Source organism: Tursiops truncatus, chromosome 10 (assembly GCF_011762595.2).
Source record: "Tursiops truncatus isolate mTurTru1 chromosome 10, mTurTru1.mat.Y, whole genome shotgun sequence".
Lineage (NCBI taxonomy): Eukaryota > Metazoa > Chordata > Mammalia > Artiodactyla > Delphinidae > Tursiops > Tursiops truncatus.
The window spans coordinates 100,038,536-100,052,844 of record NC_047043.1 but is presented as its reverse complement, the minus strand read 5'-3'; the positions used below and the strand labels follow the sequence as shown (position 1 = coordinate 100,052,844).

General features: G+C 60.1%; 1 protein-coding gene across 7 annotated transcripts in view; it reads left to right on the top strand.

Annotated features, from left to right (window-relative positions):
• Window positions 1-3,775: 3,775 nt before the first annotated feature.
• Window positions 3,776-14,309, top strand: part of FBLN2 (fibulin 2) — a 74,879-nt gene continuing 64,345 nt past the window's right edge. For 6 of the 7 annotated variants that reach the window (XM_073787763.1, XM_073787762.1, XM_033865500.2 and 3 more), the window contains exon 1: window positions 3,776-3,925. The gene's annotated coding sequence lies outside the window, so the exon portion shown is untranslated. Of the gene's footprint in view, window positions 3,926-7,187; window positions 7,321-14,309 lie in introns of those variants that run through there. The other variant, XM_073787761.1, reaches the window with a different exon arrangement.

Sequence of the window (14,309 nt, the reverse complement as noted above, 5' to 3'; positions counted from 1 at the left end):
TCTACCGCGGCCCACACCTGGGGGCAGGGCCAACACAGACCCTGGGACTCAGGGCCGTCTGAGCAGGGGATGCCAGGGCCTGGCATGAGGCATCGTGGGCTCCAGGTGGGAGGGACACAGTTGGAAGAAGGGTAGAGGGAGGCTGTGCTTTCTACACTTGGCAGCATCTCCGGGCACCTGGGGCTTAAAAAATACTGATGCCCAGCTGCATCCTCCGGAGACTCAGCTCCCCCCGTTCTGGGTGTAGACGCCCCCGGGTGATTCTAGAGGACGGATTTGTCCTACAGCTGAGGTCTGGGTGGCGCTGCCCTGGGGCTTGTTGGGCAGAAGTCTGCCACCCTGGGTGAGGAGCGCCTCTGTGCGAAAATCACTGCCCATCCGCTCTGAATGTGTATTCTGTAGTTACGGAATATTCTCGAGTCTGGCTGGGCCCAGACACTCCCTTTCCGTGCTGCCCAGTCATGGTGGCTACATCGGATGCTGAATGTGAGGCCAGAGCGATGACGGAGCCGGCCCAGTGCAGAGCTCACCCCTGGACAAAGGGGGGTCCCTTGGCCCCCAGAAGCAGCAGCAGGCCAGGTCCTGGCAGGGGGGTCAGGCCCAGCATCCAAGGAGCCAGCTGCCCCCACGCTGCCGGCACCCAGGTGTGCAGGGAGACGGGGGCGCCATGCTGGCTCGAGCTGGTCTAGGTCGTGTGCCGTTAGGAACAGCAAGCACTTAACTGAGGGCTCATCACCTGCCAGACCTGCTCTAAGCATCTCCAAAGCAATCACAGGAGACAGGAAATATTGTGTGGACGAGGCCACTGAGGGCAGAGGGCTAAAGCCACCGTGAACGTCACACAGGGCCACGTGGCTTTAAACCAGCCACGTGGCTACAGGGCCCATGCGTGTAAACCCTACGCTACTGCTGTGTGGGCTATTATTATTGTCACTCTCATTTCTCAGATGCCAGGAGAGGCACAGTAACCTCCTCCTGGCTACCCAGCGAGGATGCAGACCCAGGAAGCCCGGCGGGCCTCCTCCGCTCCACCCGGGCTGGCCGGGGGTGCAGGTGGGCCCCGCACCCGCCAGCCCTGGCGCCTTGATGCCCGGGAGGCTGCCGAGATGTCACCGATGTAACTCGGCTGCCCACTCTGAGCACTCTGTCTTGGCCTTATCGGCCTGGAACTCCCTCCAACCGTGTCTCGCCTGAGCCCCGGGCCCCAAATTCCTGGTGGGTGATGTGCACTCCGTCTGCGATAACAGCCCTGGCAGGGCTCCGAGGGGGCGGCTGCCTTAGTGCATCTCCAGCTCAGATAACAGGGAAGTATCTCACTTTCTCTCCTGAAAGCTGGCCAGGCCTTGGGGGCGGGCTGAGGGGAGGCCAAACCTCCGCTCGGACACCTGGGGCAGGAAGGGAGCGCATTGGAGGGCAGAGAGTCGCCCAGGCTCACGCGAGGCAAGGCCTGGTGCCTTCCGCAAGTAATGACGGAAGGAAGGATTCAATCTACCACTCACTCAATCATCAGATGCTACTGAGCTCGCCCCTGGGGCCAAGCCCTGTTCAAAGTACTCTTGGATTTCAGTTCCGTTAATCTTCTCAACAATCCCACCAGATTGGCCCTGATATCGTTCAGCTCATTTTACAGTTGAGGCAATCAAGACCCAGGGACGTCAAGCAACTTGCCCAAGGTCACACAGCTGGTGGGTGGTGGTGGAGTTTTTACCAGGCTATCTTACCTACAGTCACTTATAAATGAATTTTAAAAAGGCCGCTAGTGACAAGTACTCTGAGGTGTAGAGAGGGGAAAGAGTGACCGAGGGAGGGGCAGTTGCTATCTCTGCTGGGGTCTTAGGGAGGGCTCTCTGGGGTGGTGACATTGCACCTGTATCTAATCAAAGGTGAGCCAGTCATGGGGACCTGGGGGAAGGGCATTCTAGGCAGAGGGAACAGCAAGCGCAGAGGCCCCAAGGGAGAACAAGCTCCAGTGGGGAAAATGGCCCAGAGAGGAAGGGCCTGGCATGGCTACACAGAAAGCCGGGGTAGCCTGGCCCCAGGCTCTCAGTGCAGGCTTTGCCCCTCCGTCTCATTTGTGGCTCCTCCGCGGCCAGCCCTGTCTGAGCCCCTGGGCACTTTCTGGCTTTACCGCCTCCCAGCTGTGTGACCCCAGGCAGGTGGCTTCCCCGCTCGTTGCTTTTGCTCTTTGCTGCCTCACCCCAGTCCTGGGCTCCGGAGGCCCCCGGCATGGGAGTGGGGCACACTCTCGGTCCACGGCTGCTGCTCTGATGTGAGGTGGCAGCCGCTGGGCCATCTGTCTCCTGGCAGGGATGGACGGAGCTCCCAGAGGTCCTGGGCTAGGCCTCAGGTCCTGGAGAATGTGGCCCCAGGACTGCGAGAGACACAGAGACTAAGGACAGAGTCGGAGGGAAATGCAGAGACCAAGGACAGAGTAAGACAGAGAGACAGACTGCTGTCAAAACTGAGATGGAGACCCAGAGGGAGACCCAGAGCAGGAGAGACAGGGTGGGTGAAGAGTGAGACGATCCAGAGAGACACGGAGACATGGGCCATCTGAAGGGGACACGGAGAGCTACAGAGAGACGTCGATTCACAGCAGCAAAGAGAGATCGAGAAGGAGTGGCTAAGAGATAACAAGAGAAAAAGTTGTGAATGCTCTAAATGCCGCTGAATTGTACACTTTCAAAGGTGAATTTTACACTATGTGAATTTTACTACATTAAGAAGAGACAGAAGGTGGCAGAGAGAGACAGAGATGGAAGGACAGACTTCCGGGATCCCGACTCTCTCTGGGAAGGGACCAGGGTGTGGGTCCCTGTGCCAGAGTCCGGGCCTGCAGGGCCCAGTGGGTTTGGGGCCAGTCCCCCTTTCACCAGGTCTGCTCTGGTGCCAAATGTTTGCCCTGATCTGCCAGGGCCTGATTTTGCTTGCGTGGGTTTTGGGATGGGGTTTTGAGCCCTTGGCCTGCAGAAGGCATCTGGGAGGTAGCCTGTTCCCTGTAGGTCCTCTTACCAGGCACAGGCTCCAAGGCTGCCAAACCTGGTGAGTGGGGAGCCGACGATGACCCATCCTGCCTCTGCTCTGGGGGGGAGAGTTACGGTACTTAACGTTTTGAGCTGAGAGCCTCGACTGTTCACTGCCTTTTGGGCCCTGTGCTGAGGGCACGACATGGGGTTCTCCATGGCTCCCCACCAGCAGCCCAGGGTTAATCTGCCCAAGAGATGAGGAGGCTGGGCTCAGAGAGGTCAAGGGCCTTGGTTGAGGTCACACAGTGGCCACAGGCAGATGTGGAGGTTAGGGAAAGGACAAACCTAGGCTGGAGGCTGGGACCCGGTGCCAGCAGGCCGGGGTGGGGGGGAAAGGGGTGTGGGGGCGCCCAGGGCAGGCAGCAGGGGATGGGAGGCGGCCAAGCTGGGCCTCCCTCCAGCCAGTGTTACTTCTAAGCCTCGCAGGCCCTCCCAACTTGCCCGAGGTGGCCGGGCCCATCTTCCCGGCGGGGACACTGAGGCCCAGGCTGGCTGAGGTTCCGGGCCAAAGAACGCTGCGGGCAGCAGGGCGGGGGCTGGGACTCCGCGTTCAGACGCGGCGACGAGGGGGTGCGGCGAGGGGGGCGCGCCACGGGGGAACGGGGCTCGGGGCGCACGCGCGGCGCGGCCAAGTCCGGCCCCGGGTGCGCGGCTGGGCGAGGAGCGTCGGCGCCGGCTCGGCCCCCTCCCCGGCCGCGGCGGAGACCCCGCCCCGGAGGTGGAGGGGGCAGGGCGGGCAGGGGGCCCGGCGCCGGCTCAGCCCGCCCCTCGACCCGCCCCGCCCCGCCTCGCGCCGCCCCGCGCCGCCGCCGGACTCCCGAGCTCTAGACGCGCCGACGGCGGGGCAGACGGACTAGTGGACAGACGCGCCCGCCGCGGGACGAGCGGAGCGCAGCGCGGTGAGTGCACGCGGACCTCGGCACGCGCTGCGGGCTCCACGCCCCCGGGCCGGCCGTGGGGACGGCGCCCCGGCGGGCGGATGCGACACCCTGGCCGGCGCCCGGCGGCTCGCGAGGTGGCGGAGGGCCCCCACCCGCCCGGGTCCCGCCACCCCCTCCCTCTTCCGCGCTCCCCCACCCCGCCCCGCAAGTCCCGAACCCGGGTCATCGTCCCGGGAGGGAACTGGGCCCTCGGTCGGGCACCGCCGCCGCCGCGCGCTCTCCTCCCCCTCGCGTCCGCCCATCGCAGGCGGCAGAAGTTCCTCAGGCTCCGCGGGGCGGCCCCGCGTCTCCGTCCCGCATCCCCCCTCCAGACCCTTTCGCTCTCACGCACGCCCGGCCCCTCACACTCATCTGTCACACGTCGCTCTTGCGCACGCAGGCTTCACACACACGTGCCTGGCACACGGGCGTCTCCCAGACACGCACGCCTCTGTCAGCCCGCCGTCTGTGAAACGCGTGTGCCTCGTTAACACACGCGCGTGTCTGTCACACACACATATGTCTCACATGTGTCACACACGTGTCTCTCACATCCCTGGGGCGGCAGACAGACCCCCTCCCCTCCCACCGTGACTCTTGCACACACAGTCGTACACGCCAACAACTTAAGAGTCCAGCGGACCCCGGCCCTCTCCCCTGGGCGAGCACAGCCCTCCGTGCCTTCCTGAGCCGGATGGGCCCCGAGTCGGGCTGGGGGAAGCTCTGGGCTGAGGCTCCCTTAGGGTGTGGGGAGCACAGGCAGGGGGCTCAGTAGGCAGGGGTGGCCCCGACTCCGGGGACCTCCCCATTCCTCATCACCCCCTGCCCCCCTGCATCCTCTCCCCCTTCCCACTCTCCCTGCAGGGGTGCCCTCCCTCCCTTTGCTGTCACAAGGTCTCACCCCACCTCGGTTTGTGACCACCACTTGGGCGGGTCCAAGCCAGCAGGTGTCGCCGTGACGAGCCAGAAATGGAAGGAAAATTGGGGTGGTGTTCGTCATCCAGAGCCCCTTGAGTAAGGGTGCCGGTCCAGGGCGCTGCCTGAGAAAGCCCTGATGCCTCGTCCTGGCACGAGTTTGTGGCCGAATCACTGGGGCTCTGAGCCTCACCTTCCCCACGTGCAAATGGGGGCGACGATCCCCGCCAGGAGGAAGGGAGGGCCCGGGAACTACTGCCCCCACCCTCGCCTCTTGGCGTCCAGCGCCCGCCCGCCCGCCCGTGTTAAGAGGGTTGGGCCAGGGAGGGATGAAGTGAAAGGCTGTTACCTCCTGCAGGCGCAAACTTGCCAGCCCCTACTGCAGCTGGCTGTGCATGTTTTGTTTGGCTCTTACCCTGTTGTTATTATTTTTAAAAAGTTAATTAGCTGCCAGCATTTACAAATTGGCAGCTTTCACATAAAAGTACGGATTTCCGTCTTCTGAAAAATCACAGGGTCTGCAGCTCAGGACCCACATCTCTGCGAGGTGCCCTTCGCTAGTGCTGCTTTTCTGCTGCCCCTGGGCTGGGGCAGGAGACCATCTGGCCACAGTTCCCACCCGGCCTGCGTAGACCTCTGTGTCGGCTGTGCCTGCTGTGTAAACTGGGCCGTTTCTGCAGCAGTGCCCACCCCGGAGTGGACCTAGGGTAGTCCCCTCGCCCATGGCTGGTGAGCCTCGTATGGCCTTAGTGGTGGGAGCCATGAGGGGACCTGGAGCGCGGGGCCTCTTTGTGATGGTGGCCGGCACTGTCTGCGGGGCTCTGGGGGTGGGCGCTGGGGTCCCTGTGGGAGGGAGGCAGGGATCTCAGAGCCAGGCCGCGTCCTTCGCTTTTCTCCCCAGATCCCAGCCATGATCCTGCAAGGTCGCAGTCTTGCCCCTTTTGAAAGTTGGGGAGACTGAGGCCCAGGAAGGGTCTCCCAGCAAACAAAGGGCACAGCTGGGATTTCAGCCTAGGTTTTTCTGACTCTAAAACCAAGCTCTTTGCCAGCCTTTCAGTGAGTCCACGAGGGGAGGGACTTGGTCTCATTGACCCTGGGCAAATTCCCCAAACCACGTTCACACCTGACAGGCAGTAGGTGCTTAATGAACGCTTGTAGAAGGACTGAGGGCAGTGAAGCTGCCTTCTCAGCAGGGTTCAGGGTGGAGCTCAATTCAGGGCCTAAGGTGACAGTCTCACATGACCTAGAGGACCACCACGGTTCCATTTGATTGGCCTGAAAGCCCAGCACACTTTCCTGCTCTGCTCTCGGGTGACTGTGACCCCAAGACCAGTGTGGTGAAGACTCCAAGTCCCTGCAGGGCCTCAGGGGGACCATGGTGTGTCCTGTTGGGCGTCAGAATTCTGTGTTTGCCTTGCACGTGGGGCTGTGGGTGGGAGCATTTTTTCCTTCACTCCCTGGCTGGCCTTGGTGGAGGAGGCGCTCTGCAGGGAGGGACGCGGGCCGAGGGACAGGCCCAGCTCCCGCGCGCGCGCTCCTTGGTGGCCTCTTGCTGGGTGGCGTGGGGTGGGGCAGCTGCTGAATTATTTTACGTCCTGGTTCCTGTGACTCTCTGCTGTCTCTGTTTACCACGTTATGCGGCTGAATTCATGGGATCTGAATGTCCCTGTGATGTGTGTCCTCCTGGAAGTTTGTTGACTGAGTGAACGAGGACCAGCCCTGTCGGCGGCACACGGGACTTGGGGATGGTGGGCAGCCCCTGGCCTCATCCGTGTACCTCCTGGAGGTTTTCGTTCCTGCTGGGGAGGAAGGTGCTGGGCCTGGCCACACAGGTGGTGCAGGGGGTCTCTCCCTCCCGTCAGTGAGCCTCAGTCTTCCCTTCTGTAAAGTGGGTGCTGTCTGACCACTTTCTGGGGCTCACAGTACTGAAGTGGGTGTTGGGGATGGGAACTGGGGGTCTGTTGCCTAGGAGGTAGGTGGTGTATCCCCTCTCTGGCTTCTTGAGCTCTGAGCACCCGCCTCCCCACCAGCTGAAGGCCCTGCCCTGGGATGGAGTTCTAGCTCGCAGTGGGCAACCCAGTCCAGGCGGGAGAGCGGGGCCCTCTGAGAAGGGGATCTCTGAGCTGAGATGGGAGGGTGTGGGCAGAGGGTACAGCTGGTGCAAAGAAAGGACTTTCGGTGGGGCCTGGCTTGGTGTGTGCGAGGGACAGGAAGGGAGGAGGCAGGAGCGGGTGGGCGAGGGGAGGGGGGAGGAGGAGAGGGGTGGGGCAGGACATTTGAAAGCTTCGGAGAAGTTTCTCTCCAGGGAGCAATGAGATGTGATTCCCATTTTAAGACACCCTCCCCAGCTGCAGGATCTAGAGGTTGTAGGCCTCCGCAGTGAGGATGTTGGCAGGAGTGCGGAGGCCCTGTCCCGGGCCCTGTGCCGGAGGGCAGGTCTCAGCCTTGACAAGCCACAGGTAGGTGGGGAAGCAGGGCTGTGGACAGACACTTGAGATCCAGGGTGATATGCGCTGGTCACATAGATGTTGGTGCAGCCATACAATGGGATATTATGCAGCTGTAAAAAGTGAGGCGGCTCTGATCTTTAAGATCTGTTGAGAGGAAAACGAGGTGCTGAATGGTGTGTAAAATACGCTGCCTCTTGTGTCAAATAAGACGTAAATCCACGTTTGCTTATAGGCTCATAGGCAAACACTGAGAGGAAGCCCTGCGGGGTTGCAGTGGTTACCTGTGGTTACCTGCAGGGCGTGTGCAGGTGGGGGACAAGGGTGCCAGGTGAGGGGACACTCCCGTTGTGTGCCTTCTTATATTTTCTGGATTTTGAGCCGTACCACTGTATTGCCTGTTCCAATATTACATTAAATTCAAAAGCAGTTGGGCAGTTGGTGGGTGACTGTTCATTTGTGGGTTTTAAGTGCAGTGTTTAAGGATGGATTTTAAGTTCCCTTTACTGACCTTGTTGTCGAACACACTGACTTCTTTCTGGCGTGGTATACAAAGGTTTCCACTGTGATTAAAATTAGATGGGAACAAAGTCACTCTTTTGCACAGTTTGGCAATTGGACAAAAGAAAAAATGCCCCCTTTTTGTCTTCCCCCTTTTCCTGTGGGTGTTTCCTTCTGCCGACTTGACTGCTGGCTTTTCCTGGGGTGGGCACCACAGCAGTTAGCGTCCCATCCTCAGCCTGTTTCCACAGCCCGCCTCCCAGCCGGACCGGAGCTTAGCGACAGGTCCAGTCCCCCGGGGGTCTGTGCAGGTGGCAGCTGGGCACAGGGAAGTCCCCGCTTTGGACACCTGCCAGGCTCAGATCCCACCTCTGCCACTCACAGGCCATGCTTCCTTCAGGCCAGTGACCTTTTCTGAGCCTCAGTTTCCTCATCTGTCAAATGGGTGTCATAACCCCTCTCTTAGGGTTGTTGGAAGGAGGAAGTAAGTGATACCTACCAGGGTGCTGGTCACTGTTCTTGGGATAAAGCAGTACCAATACGACCTCCACTGCCCCCACAGAGCTTGCTTTCTGTCAGAGCTGGCCGTGTGCGCCTGGGCTAAAAAGCAGACGGAGCTGGCTGAGACCAGGGTGGGGGTGGGGCTGCTTTAGGTAGGGCGTCGGAGGAGGCCCGTGGAGTACGGACACTCAGGCAGAGGGCACAGCACGTGCAAATGACCTGGAGCAGCTGGAGGACAGGACCCCTGTGAGCAAGGAGGGTGGTCAGATCTGGGGGTGCAGGAGGGCTTTCAGTTTTATCTTGGCTGTGGTGAGGTTTCAGTTCGGGGAGGGGTGAGGTCTTCCTGGGATTTTCAGGCTCCCTCCACTCCCCGCCCCAGCTGCTGGGAGGGTAGCAGCCTGGAGGGTAGCAGCAGCCTGGGGCCTCCATCCGGGCCTTGTGGGGCAGTGGGAGTGGAGTTGCAGCCTCCCTCCTCAAGGGTGGGCAACCCTGGGCAGGGGTTGTGTGGGAGCAGCTGGGAGAGGCTGGCTGGACTCGGGGTTCCTTCCACATCAGGGGCCTTGGTCCCTCTCCTTGCACACAGCACTCAAAATAGCCTCTGGTGTGGGCCGGCCCATGGTCCCTCCCTGCCCCTCCCGAGGGCCCCAGAGACCCATGTAGGCAATTCTGAAATGCTTCAGTCACGGCTGTCCTGGAGGAGAGCACAGAGGCTCTGGGAGCCTAGGCATGGTGAGGGAGGGCTCCCTGGAGGGGGTGATACTGGCGCTGTGATGTGAAGGTTGAGGGGTGGACAGTGGAAGGTGGGTTGGAGGAGGGGGGAAGGAAGGCTGGCCCCGTGCACTGGACCAGACATGGAGGACCTCATGTCCTGCTCTGAGGGTGGCAGATGGGCAGCCTCGGGGTGTTTTTGAGCAGGGGAGGGGCATGGCCAGAGTGCTGGAGGGGCCCTCTGGCAGCCCAGGTGTGTGTGGGGGAGTGGAGGGGCAAGCTGGCAGGCAGGAGGCTTGAGCGGTGACGGCAGGGAAACAGGCTCGGAGGGGGTGGGCCTGACTGCAGCCGCACAGCAAGTGAGGAGGAGGGGCTGGGCGGGAGCTAGGTCTGTCCACCTCGAGGTCCTGCCCCGGGCTGGCCGCCCTGGCTTATGGGGTACTGTGGCACGTACGCACCACTAATTCCTCTCCTTTGGGCCGGTCCCTTCCTGGGGCCCCTCTGGGGTCAAGCCATGCGTCATTTTGCCCCATTGTCCTCAGTGTTGTTGGAATTTGGAAACGTTGCAAAAACACCTCTGTCTTCTCATATACGGAGATTATTGCAGAGAAAGTGCTGGTTTGGGGAAAGGTTATTTCCTTCCTCGAGGGTGGGGAGCCTGGCTTTTCGGTGTGTGGGAGCTATAATGTGGGCGGCCACGGCGACCCCGCCCGGGTCAGTGTTGGTGAAGAAGTGGTGCGCCTGCCTGCCTGTCTGCTGGGGGCGTGGGTGCGGCCGGGGGGTGGGGGGAGCGTTGAGAGCCTCCGCGAGGCCAAGAGGGTGGGGGCCGCGGGAACCCATGTGCCTGGGAGTGGATGGCCGCCTGCGGCCACGGGAGGCTTTTGTCTTCAAGCAGACCCTGCTGGCCTCAGGCCATCTCACCTCCCAGGGCCTCAGTTTCCTCATCTGCGCACTGGGGACAGCCCTCCTGGTTCTGCTGTCATTTGGTGCCCGGGAATGGCCTGAAGCGTGGGAAAAGGGTTCTGAGGGGCTGGGTGATGGTGGGGTGAGGACCTCGCCAGGCCAGGGAAGCGCCTGCCTGGGCCCAGATGACGGGGGCCTTGGCTTCTCCATCTGTAGCATGGGCCTGGTGGCGGTGCCCGCCTGGGAGGGTCCTGTGGAAAGCCCCCAGCGCGGCTCTTGGCACATATGCAGTGCTTAGTTAACACGTGTTAGCTCGGTTCTGTCGAGGGTCACGCCCCCCTTCTCCGTGATCACTGATATGCCATCGTCTGCATCAGGGCTGGCCCTGGGCCTTGTGCTCCGGGCTCACCCATTGTTGAGCCTCCCAGAGTTCATCCTGCCTCAGCCTGGGTCTCTCATCCAGCTGTGTCTGCGATCACCAAGTGAGCTTTCGGCGCTCCAGAAAATTCTGTTCTTAGAGTCTCCCCACAGTGGTCTTGACACACGTGCACAACCACACGGTACCCTCCTTGACCTGAAACACACACAGGCGCCTGTAAACACACACACGCACACACATGTTCTCTTTCAAGACCACCATGCTTCATTCTGGTTTCCACGTCAACTTTCCGAGGCCTCGGGAGCTGAGAGATTAGCCATCCTCCCGGGGGTTCAGTGCTGGCCGAGCGCCCTCATCTGACCCCCTGCATATCCTCAGAGCAGATGAATTCAAGTGTTGTCCGAACACGGGCACTGCATAGGGGGTCTTGTGCCCTTTCTTGGCAAAAAAAAAAAAAAAAAAAAAAAGCCAGGGCATGTTGGCTTCTGCTTGTGCTCAAGCAACCATTAGCACAATGCCGTCACGTTTTGTGCTGGATCGCCCCCACCTCCTGTGCCTTTACATTATAGTTAATAGATTTTAAATAGTTCCTCCCCTGTTTTACTTACACTTATACTGAAAGGAGGCCGTTTTCCACAACTGTAGATAGAATCAGGATCACTCGCTCTAAATCAGCAATACCCGTGAGAACAAAGATGACAGCCCCAGTGCAGGACTGAATCCCAGCCCCTGCTGTTCCCAGCCTCTGCCGGCCTTACGCCCGGTGCGCCTACCTCCTCTGTGCCACGAAGGAAGGTTGGCAAGGGTCAGGGAGGTGTTCGCTCCACACAGAGTTCTCTGCCGTCCTGACTGCGTAAGAGGATAAAGGGGGATGATTACACATCGTGGGGCCGCTGGTACTGCTGCCTTCTCCCTGAGGTCTCACCTCACCCCGAGAGGTCATCTCTAGCCCGACTGGGAGAGGACCCTCTAGCTGGTCATTACACACCTTGCATCTTCTGGGGATCCCTTCCTGCTTTCTGGGCCCCCCCTTGGCACGTTTCCTCCTGGGCGGGGCCGTGAGAGGAGGCTGCTGTCCCTCCAACGGAGATGTCTTCTCTGAGACCAAGTTCCTGGTTCTCAGGTAGCGGCTGGTCCCCATTCCCACGTGGGGGCTATGGTGTCCCCTACACCCCAGCTCTGTGCCCTTCTGGCTGCCTGGGCAGAGCCCTGGAGGGTGAAGGCAGCTTAGCCTGGGCCGTCCTGTGGCCTGGGGTCCATGCTAGTGGGGGACAGGCTGGAGCTCAGGGCCAGGGCTCCAGTGCCGGGAAAAGGGGGCGATGGCGCCTGGCAAGGTGAGGCTGGGCCCAGTCCAGGGAGGAGGTGGGGAACTAGGCCTGGCCAGATGGGAGGGTGCCTTGTAAACTGTAAAGTTCTGCACCCAGCTGAGCAGTCATTAATGTTACTTCTTTTGGGTCACACCACTGACACCACAGTAACGGCCGGTCAGGCCCTACTTAGCCACGGGACCTGGCGTGGAGGAAAGTTTGCCCCAGTCCTTGTACCACCCCCCCACCTAACGTGTTTTCTTTTTTAAAATTCTATTTATTTATTTATTTATTTTTGGCTGTGTTGGGTGTTCGTTGCTGCACGCGAGCTTTCTCTAGCTGCGGCGAGCGGGGGCTGCTCTTCGTTGCGGTGCACAGGCTTCTCATTGCGGTGGCTTCTCTTGTTGTGGAGCACCGGCTCTAGGCGCACGGGCTCAGTAGTTGTGGCACACGGGCTCAGTAGTTGTGGCTCACGGTCTCTAGAGCGCAGGCTCAGTAGCTGTGGCACATGGGCTCAGTTGCTCTGCGGCAGGTGGGGACTTCCTGGACCAGGGCTCGAACGCGTGTCCCCTGCATTGGCAGGCGGACTCCCAACCACTGCACCACGAGTCCCCTAATGTGTTTTCTGAGTGCCTGACCTTACACTCTCAAAAGTGAGCGAGAATCGTTTAAGGGATTGCTGGGGATGGAAAGGTGGTGACATCCCGTGCCTGTCCCCAAGGAAGGACATGCCTGACCCAGATACACCCCCTCGATGTGGCTGTGGCTTCCCATGCGTGGGGTGGGAGGAGTGACCCTTCCTTGGCCTCAGACCCCGGGGGGTCCCACAGGGATGGTGGAGCCTGAGCACATGGCCAGGTAGCCCACCACGACCTGGGCTCAGACCCCCATAGTGCTCTCCCTGCTCCTGGCGTCAGGAGAGGCCTTCCCGTCGCTGTGGGAGAGGGTCTCCCTCATGTAGGCTTATCTGTGTCTGAGGGGGTCCCTGCATGGTCAGTGCAGGGCTGGGGACTCCATGCCACCAAGGCTGCCTCACGCCCCATCTTTTTTGTCTCTGCTTTTCTCTGTGAGTCTGGATGATTCTCTCAAAATGACTTAAATGTGCCCACCCTCAACTCACAGTTTCTTGCCACCAGAGTTGGTCTGTGTTTTCTTCTAGTTCCAGTTCAAAATCCTGGGGAAGAGCTCTGATTGGCCCAGTTTGGGGTGGGGGAGCTCTGATTGGCTGAGCTGAGGGTGAAGAACTCTGATGGGCCCAGTTTGTTGGGGGAGAGCTCTGATTGGCCCAGCTTGGGCAAACCTCCACTCTGGGCCAGTCAGTCGGCTGTGGCTAGGGGTGGGGTCACTTAGTCTTGACAGTGACTGCAGCTCCAGCTGGTCCCTAAGGATGAGCATTGAATGAAACCGGCTGCCACCCCAGGAGGTGTCCACTGCAGGAACAAAGTTCAGTAACTCCAGAGACTCAGATGTTCTAGGAATCTGGTCAGTGACACATACAGCACAGTTGCTACTCTTGCTTCCTCATCACAGCTGTCAGGAGTGATAGAAAGTACGACTTTAGCAAAAATGTCATGGGACTAAAAGGTACAATGGCTGCCTTCAGGCTTGGCTGTATCTGTGGGCTCTAGAGATGCTGTGAGGGCTCTGTCTCCATCCTCCATGTTGGTTATTCTCAGGCGGGCTCTGCCATGTGGCAGTCGGGTGGCCCAGCAGCTCCAGGCTCCCTCCCTTCGGCCCAGGGGCTTCACCGTGGGCCCGCGCAACTGGGTTACAGGACCATCCCTCACCAGTCATTGTGAAGGAGGAAGGAGCCTCTGATTGGCCATTCTGTGGGCCACGTAGCCTGAAGAGTGGGAAAGTTGGGGTTCTCTTACCAGGAGGAGGGGGCAGAGAGCCGCACAGCATCGCCAGCCTGCTTTCCATAAACGGCCCCCACATTTCCTTCCCCGTCCCCATTTCACGTGGTGGACCCATCCTGAGGGAACATGAGGATGTCCCAGTGTGAGTAGAGGCAGCTCTTCACCACCTGGGGTAGTTCCTGTTAGAATGGGGAGTTGGAGGTTGGGGTTGGCACTGCGGGGTCCTGGTCTCCAGCCCAGCCATACTTAAGTCCAAGTGGTCGGGAACTCCATGTACAGAACGCAGGGAGGTCAAAAGAGGCAGCCATGAACTCTGAGGAAAGGTTTCCCTGAAGAGGGAGTACTGAGCTGGGTTTTTAGGGATGAACAGGAGTTTGCTCAGGGACAGAAGGGTGTGCCTGGCAGAGGGAACAAAGGAATGGGCAGACTTGAGGAGCTGTGAAAGATTTAGAGGACCTAGGGCAGGTCATTTATTTTTTATACTTGACTGTGTATTGAATGCCTGTTGTTTGCCCGGTGAGGTGCTGGGGTCTTTACGTCCCCTCCTTGAGTCCTCCCCGTGTTGCTGGGAGGCCATTGTGATTGGGCCCATGAGCAGATGGGAGTGTGTCTGTTCCGGGGTCATGTGCTCTGAGCCGCCCGGCAGTCTGGGGGGAGCTGGGTTCGCATTCGAACCCTGACCTCTGGGGCCCAGGGCTTGATCCTACTTGCTGCCCATCTCTGCTCCGGCTGGGGCGGCTGATGGCGTTGGGGGCCCTACGGTCATGCCACAGCCTGGGCTAGACGCCGCGGTTGGCTGCGTACCAGCTGCCCTGCTGGCAGCCTTGAGAAATTCCTAAATTT